Genomic DNA, 6,516 nt, shown 5'->3' with positions numbered 1-6,516 from the left:
CCAGCCTTCTGGTTAGCAGTCAAGTGCCTTAGCCACTATGCTACCAGAGCTCCCAATGCCAATATACAATACAGTAATTCACTGTTAGCTATGGGATACAGTTATTATAAATCCCTACGAGAGTTAACAACATATTGTAAAAAATTTGAGTTGGCTATTCTTTCTGAATTCAGGTCAGTCAGTTTTCAAAGGCATGACTTTATTTAGTGTGATTTCATTTATGAGTTTCTCAACATGAAATATAATGAATACTAATTCAAGTTTAGAATGAGTGGCTTCCTCTGCCCATTTATAAATAGAAGAAGGAGAGTCATCATTTCCATAATTAATTTGCTAATTCACACACATGGAGATGACTCATAAAGACTTTAGATGACTTTGTTCCAAATTCTCTTTTTCTTCGTTCAGTTTTCCTCTGCCTGACTTGAGTGGGAAAGATTTGTCAGTTGAGCAAAGATGCTTCATCTCCTTCACCGATGCTGCCGGGAGTTATTAATTAGGTTTCTGAGTTTGGCTCTGCTTTTTCCTGGTCACCGTGATGTGTCATTGAAACAGACCCATTAAAATGAGTGATGTGTGTTGTAATTTCATTAGTGTCATAAATAATGTATTACACTTTCCTCTTAGTAGTCTCTTTGTGTTGTGTGTGGGTCAGGATGACTGTATGAATTACATTTATAAGATCCAAATTGTTACAGATGAGAGAAGATAGACATGAAGGTGGAATTAATGTTATTTTAAACATGATAACTGCTAAAATGATTTCAATTAAATAATACTTTAATTAGGTCTGATGTTTCTACATGCTATGCTGAGATACATGTTGTATGTATGCAAATCGAATGATGATTTATTGAATTAAATCTATGCTAACACAGTCCATTCTTTCTGCAGGGAAATTCTTCTGAATTGGAGGAAAGCACTTGTATGTAAGGGTAGGAATAGTTCACTAAGGACCATAAGTCCTGGTGTTTGTAAAAGACAAAGTATTGATGTGGAAACTCTTCAAGTATATTTGATCATTTTTCTTTCCATCCTTATTTCTTGTTGGATATGTGTACTTTGACTGGTTGTTGGTAAGATTCCTTGTCTGTCCTATTTTTTTTTAAAGTCTATATATGGGAGGAGAGGTGCACATTTCGGTACTCTGATGTAGTATATATTGTTGAAATATTTTTACTCCCTTTCACTAAGGTTCAATTTTGATGAAATTATGTGGAGATTGATGAGAACATTGGTGAGAAGCTTTCCTCAGAAGTATTGATATAATTTAAATGTTTTCAAAGGCAAGAAATAGTTGAACATTGAAAACTAGTACAATATTAATTTTACTCCCCAGGAATCCTGGAGTACTTAGAGTTAATGGTTAAACACGTAAGTAAGTTTTCAGAATAAGACATATCTGGAAATATATGTGAAGAAATGTAAAAACAGTGGCTTAGTTATGTTTTAGTCTCCATTCAAATGTTAAAAGTAAGATAATACGATAGTTTTTTTAGTAAGAATTACAAAAACAAGAATTTTATATTAGCCTGCAGCAAAATGATTTTCAGTACAGAAAAAAGAAATTGTAAAAACAAAGTGAGTTCCTTCTGAATGAGTAAGAGAAATTATCCTTCTCATGAAAATTTAAAGAAGATATTTTTGCTATTCCTAATTTGTTTTTAAGGTAATGCAGTCTATAAAGGTGAAAGATACATTTTCACTATATTATAAAGATTAACTAAGTTATATCAGCAGCTCCCCAAAATGAAGGCTTCCTCTTAAATTATGATGAAAGAATCCTAGTCACATTCAACTAAAACTCAGTATCTGTAGTTTTATGCTGATTTGCATCCAACTTGGGAAGAAATGGATATGAGTGTTTATCTTACATAATAGCTTGCTACAAGCTGACTACTCGAATCTTGTAGCATATGGAAAATGTGCTTAACTCCTCGTAGAATTTCATAAGCCAAAGAAAGATCCATTTCTATCCACATTGCTTGTTTATGTCATCATAAAAGCGTGCTACTACTATGTTGCTTACTACTTAGAGAAAGCAAGTATTAGCAACTCCCGACTCCATTGCATTGGTCTTTAACAAATACATGTATTTCTTTCCAGTTTTTTTAAAAATCATGATATTCCTTGTGCTTTAAACATTCTTTTCACAATATATTTTTATTCTTCCACATTATAGCTCTTCTAGATCTTTTGTAGTGTTATGGTTAAAAATTTACATAAATATATTAGAAACTGTGCTCATTCTTAAATGAATTGCCACTAAGGGATTAATCCTGTAACCTTTATGAACATTTTTTATTAATATCATCTTATCATTAAATTTAATATTAATAATATTTAACATTTAATAACTATAGAATGTACAGGTACGATTATCTTTTATGCAAGTGGGTTTTGAAAATCTGGAAAAGTCACTATAACAGTCTGAAATTCATTAAATATGTTTTGCATAATATACTAATTGCAGTGTTACAATTCATTTAAGAGAAAGTTCTTGACAACAAGGATTATAACAATTTTCCTTGTCAGTATGCTGAACAAAATATCCTAAAGAAATGGAATCATTTCATACAGGTTTTGAAAATACCTGTTACACTCTTAATTTCCTGAAATATATTTTCAATAAAAATATTTCTAATTAAACATGAAACTAACAAAGTGGAGGGAAATATCCCAAACTATAAATATTATAAAAGATTATTAAATATTTGATTATGCTAATTTAATTATTTGTATTCATAAAGTAGTGCAATTTGTCTATAATGGGATACTTTTTAAATGATTGCATAATTAAAACATATTTTAAACTATTTTTATCCTAAAACAAATCTTAAATAATAAACCATGTTTTTTTCATATCCACCACTGTTCAATTTGTTGTGCTATAGTGGCTTGTGTGTTGCAATGATGCTGAAAGTTATGCCACTGGTATCTCAAGTTCCATCAGGATCACCCATGGTGGACAGGTTTCAGTGGAACTTCTAGACTAAGACAGAGTGGGAAGGAAATCTTTGTAATTTACTTCTGAAAATTAGACAATGAACACCTCACAGACTGCAACAAAACACTGTCCAGATTGTTTACTTTGGTCATATCATCAGGAGAGATGAATTAGTGCAGGAGGAAATTATATTTGGTGAAGGGAGCCAAAGAGGGTATGGGAGACCCTTAATGAGATAGATTGCCACAATAGCTTCAAGGGTGAACTCAAACATACTGGTGATTATGAGAATAACACAAGACCAGGCCACATTTTGTTCTGTTGTACATATGGTCATCATGAGTCCCATTCAACTCCACAGCAGCTAACAATAACAATTTCATCATCATCATCATCATCATCATGATATCTCTCCCTCTACTCCTCCCTCCCTCCCTCTCTACCTTCCTTTGTCCCTTTTTCCCTTTCTCCCAATATGAATTGTATTCTGACCCTAAAAAAAGAAAAGTGTATAGGTTCTGCCTTTTAGGAGAATACATGAAAATATTCCAAACAGTTTCCCTTTCGCAATGGTTTGTATTTGAGTCAAAGTTCCTCTTGGATTATTTGGTATCTTTTTTTTACCTTCCAATAACATTTTCATTTTATGCATTAAAACTAATACTTGGGAAAACCTTCATAGTTTTTCACTCATTCTTGATATTTTTTTTAAAGCATTTTGGTATCATCAATAACTTTAAGTTGAAAATTGTGTAGGTAAAAATATATGTGACATATTTTGTTGCTGTTTTGTGCCATTGGGTTGATTCTGACTCATAGTATTTCTCTATCACAAAGTAGAACTGTCCCATAGGGTTTCAAGTCCATAATTTTTACAGAAGCATATCTTCATGTGTTTCCTCTGGCTGAGATGCTGATGGATTTAAACTGTCAATATTACTGTTAGTAGGTGAACTCCTACCCATTGTACCAACGGAGCTCATTATGCCGATATATGGAGTAGTACCTAAGGCATTTGACTGCTAACCAGAAGGCTGGTGTTTCAAACCCACCAGCCACACCTGGGAAGGAAGACTGGGCAATCTACTTCCCTAGAAATGTTATTGTTATGTGCCCTTAAGTGGTCTCCTACTTTTAGCGACCCTATGTACAACAGAAAGAAACACCGTCAAGTCCTGTGCCAGCTCAGTGATCCTTGCTATATTTGAGCCCATTGCCACAGCCACTGTGTCAGTCCATCTGTTGAGGATATTATCTCTACATCAGTAGAGACACTGCCTCAGAAACCCAAGGAGGTGTCTCTATGAATCAAAATTGACTCAAGGGCAGTTAGCTTTTTTTTTTTTTTTTTTAGTATGTGTGTGTGTGTATGAATTATTACTATGATTACTTTAGTAGGATTGAATGACTCCTTCTGAAAATTACTTCATTTTTTGAATATTTGGGGAGTGGAAGGAGGAAAACACCTATTTTAAAGATTGTTCTACTTCTGAAAATAGATCCAAATTTTTCTATTTTCTGGAAATAGATCTAATATTTCCCATTGCTGGGTAATGTATCAATCATATATTTATAGAAAAAAAAAAATGTTGTATTCCCAGATTGGCATGTTTTCAGTCTGGAACAAAAGCCTAGAGCAGTTGCCTATGTGGACATGGATTGTGCATGTTCCAGGCCAGATGACCACAGCACGGGTCAAGCTAGCCAACTTGGGACTAAGTCAGGTGGGGCTGGCTCCAGTGTCAGAGGTGGCTTTGCCCTATTCTTTGTGTTCCTCCAGGCTAAAAAGCTCCAATGCTCTAGGTAAGCATACAGCCAAAGTATTGCTCACATCTCATTTTCCACTCGACTAGGGAGATTTTTTTTTCCCCAGATCAAGAAAATATCTGTTTCTTAATATAAAATTTAAACCTGATATAATGAACATTTGAAATCTAGTCAATTTTACTTGCTTTGCTCGATTTAATTCACACAGTATCAAGTTTAGTCTTACGCATAAAGAACAAAGATATTGGATTATTGGGGGTAGTTCCTATTTCAAATGATCTATTAGCAGCTCTGGTTGCATAGTGCCTAAGGCAATTGACTACTAATGAGAAGGCTGGTGGTTCAAACCCACCAGCTACTTCTTGGAAGGAAGGTTGGGCAATCTACTTCCATAGTGATACTGCCTCAGAAACACAAGGAGGGGTGACTATGAGTTGGATCCAACTCAATGGCAGTGTGTTGCGTTTGTTGTATTTTGAGAAAAAATAATTGAAATAATTTCTGAGTTTAAGGGTCTTCTGCCCTCAATGCTACCTACTCTGTGCTTGTCATCAATTGATATTTCCCTCCAAAGGTACAAATTCTATTTTTCTTAAATTATTTAGGGCTTAAAATGCTAACTACCTTAAAATGAAGTACTATAATAGAAGCAAACATTATTGAGGATCTACTATGTTGCCAACTTTGAGCTAAGCCTGATAAATTTTTAACTAAATTGAATTACTATGATCGCAAACCTCCAATGTTACAGTACTAAATTAGACCTGATGAAAAGCATGTTTCTCTGCCTTGAAGTATAAAGCAATGAGATCATATATATCCATAAAATATATAGGAATTAGAGCACCACAGTAGAGAAATAATATTAAAGATTTATCTATTAAGAAGAAATCTGCTGTATTTATATATAAATTTTTTTTAGGAAAAAAACCCTAAGAAGTTTTGGACAATCTTTGCTCCTGTGGACATAACACATAGGAGCGAAACTTATTCCCTATGTTACAGTTATTAATGACCTAATTTCTGTTTTTCATCCACTATCATTAGAAATTACATTTCTACTATGACAATTAGCCAGTTGTATTTCAGTTATTTATATATCTGCCTTTCAGATGAAATCATAGAATTTCAGGTATTTGAGCTAAGAAAAAATTAAGTGAAATAATCACAGCTTTCTGCCAAAATGAAAATCTTTCTATTAGTGGATAAAGGGGACTGTTTTAGACTTGGGCAAGGCCAAATTCTTCTTTCTCAGCTATTTGACTGAGGAACAAGGCATCAACTTTTTACGCACTCATTCTTGTGAGGAGATGGTTTTCTAAATGCCAAACATATACAGAAGGAGAGAATAGTATAATGAATTCCATACCTTGATTCAACAATTATTAACTAATGGTCAATCTTGTCTTATCTATACTGTTGGTAGCTCCACTATACTTTCCTCCAAATATTTTGAATCAAATCCAAAGACATGATTACTTCTCATCTGCAAATATTACTGTTTATTTCTAGAAGATAAAAGCACTTAAAAAGTTCTTAGGATACTAGTATCACATCTAAAATATTCATAGTTTCTTAATATCATTAAATATTTAACTGGTATTTGACTTCATAGTATTTCTCACTTTTAAAACAGTTTGAGTAGTCATAGTAAAGTCTATATGTTGCAACTAATCGATGTATTTATTTTAGTCTGATCAGTGATTTTCAATTGGGGGTAATTTTGCTTTAAAATGCACATGTATGAAAATGTCTAGAGACATTACTGGTTTTCACCACTAAGGGAGGAATGCTACTGGCAT

General features: G+C 33.3%; 1 protein-coding gene across 1 annotated transcript in view; it reads left to right on the top strand.

Moving 5' to 3' along the window:
• The window catches only part of NAALADL2 (N-acetylated alpha-linked acidic dipeptidase like 2), a 1,092,303-nt gene that overhangs the window by 1,084,838 nt on the left and 949 nt on the right, over positions 1–6,516 (top strand). The gene's annotated exons all lie outside the window — the stretch shown is intronic.

Source organism: Orycteropus afer, unplaced genomic scaffold, assembly GCF_000298275.1.
Source record: "Orycteropus afer afer isolate SDZICR_OR568_19922 unplaced genomic scaffold, OryAfe1.0 scaffold00202, whole genome shotgun sequence".
NCBI lineage: Eukaryota > Metazoa > Chordata > Mammalia > Tubulidentata > Orycteropodidae > Orycteropus > Orycteropus afer.
This window is presented reverse-complemented; position numbering and strand designations above follow the sequence as displayed.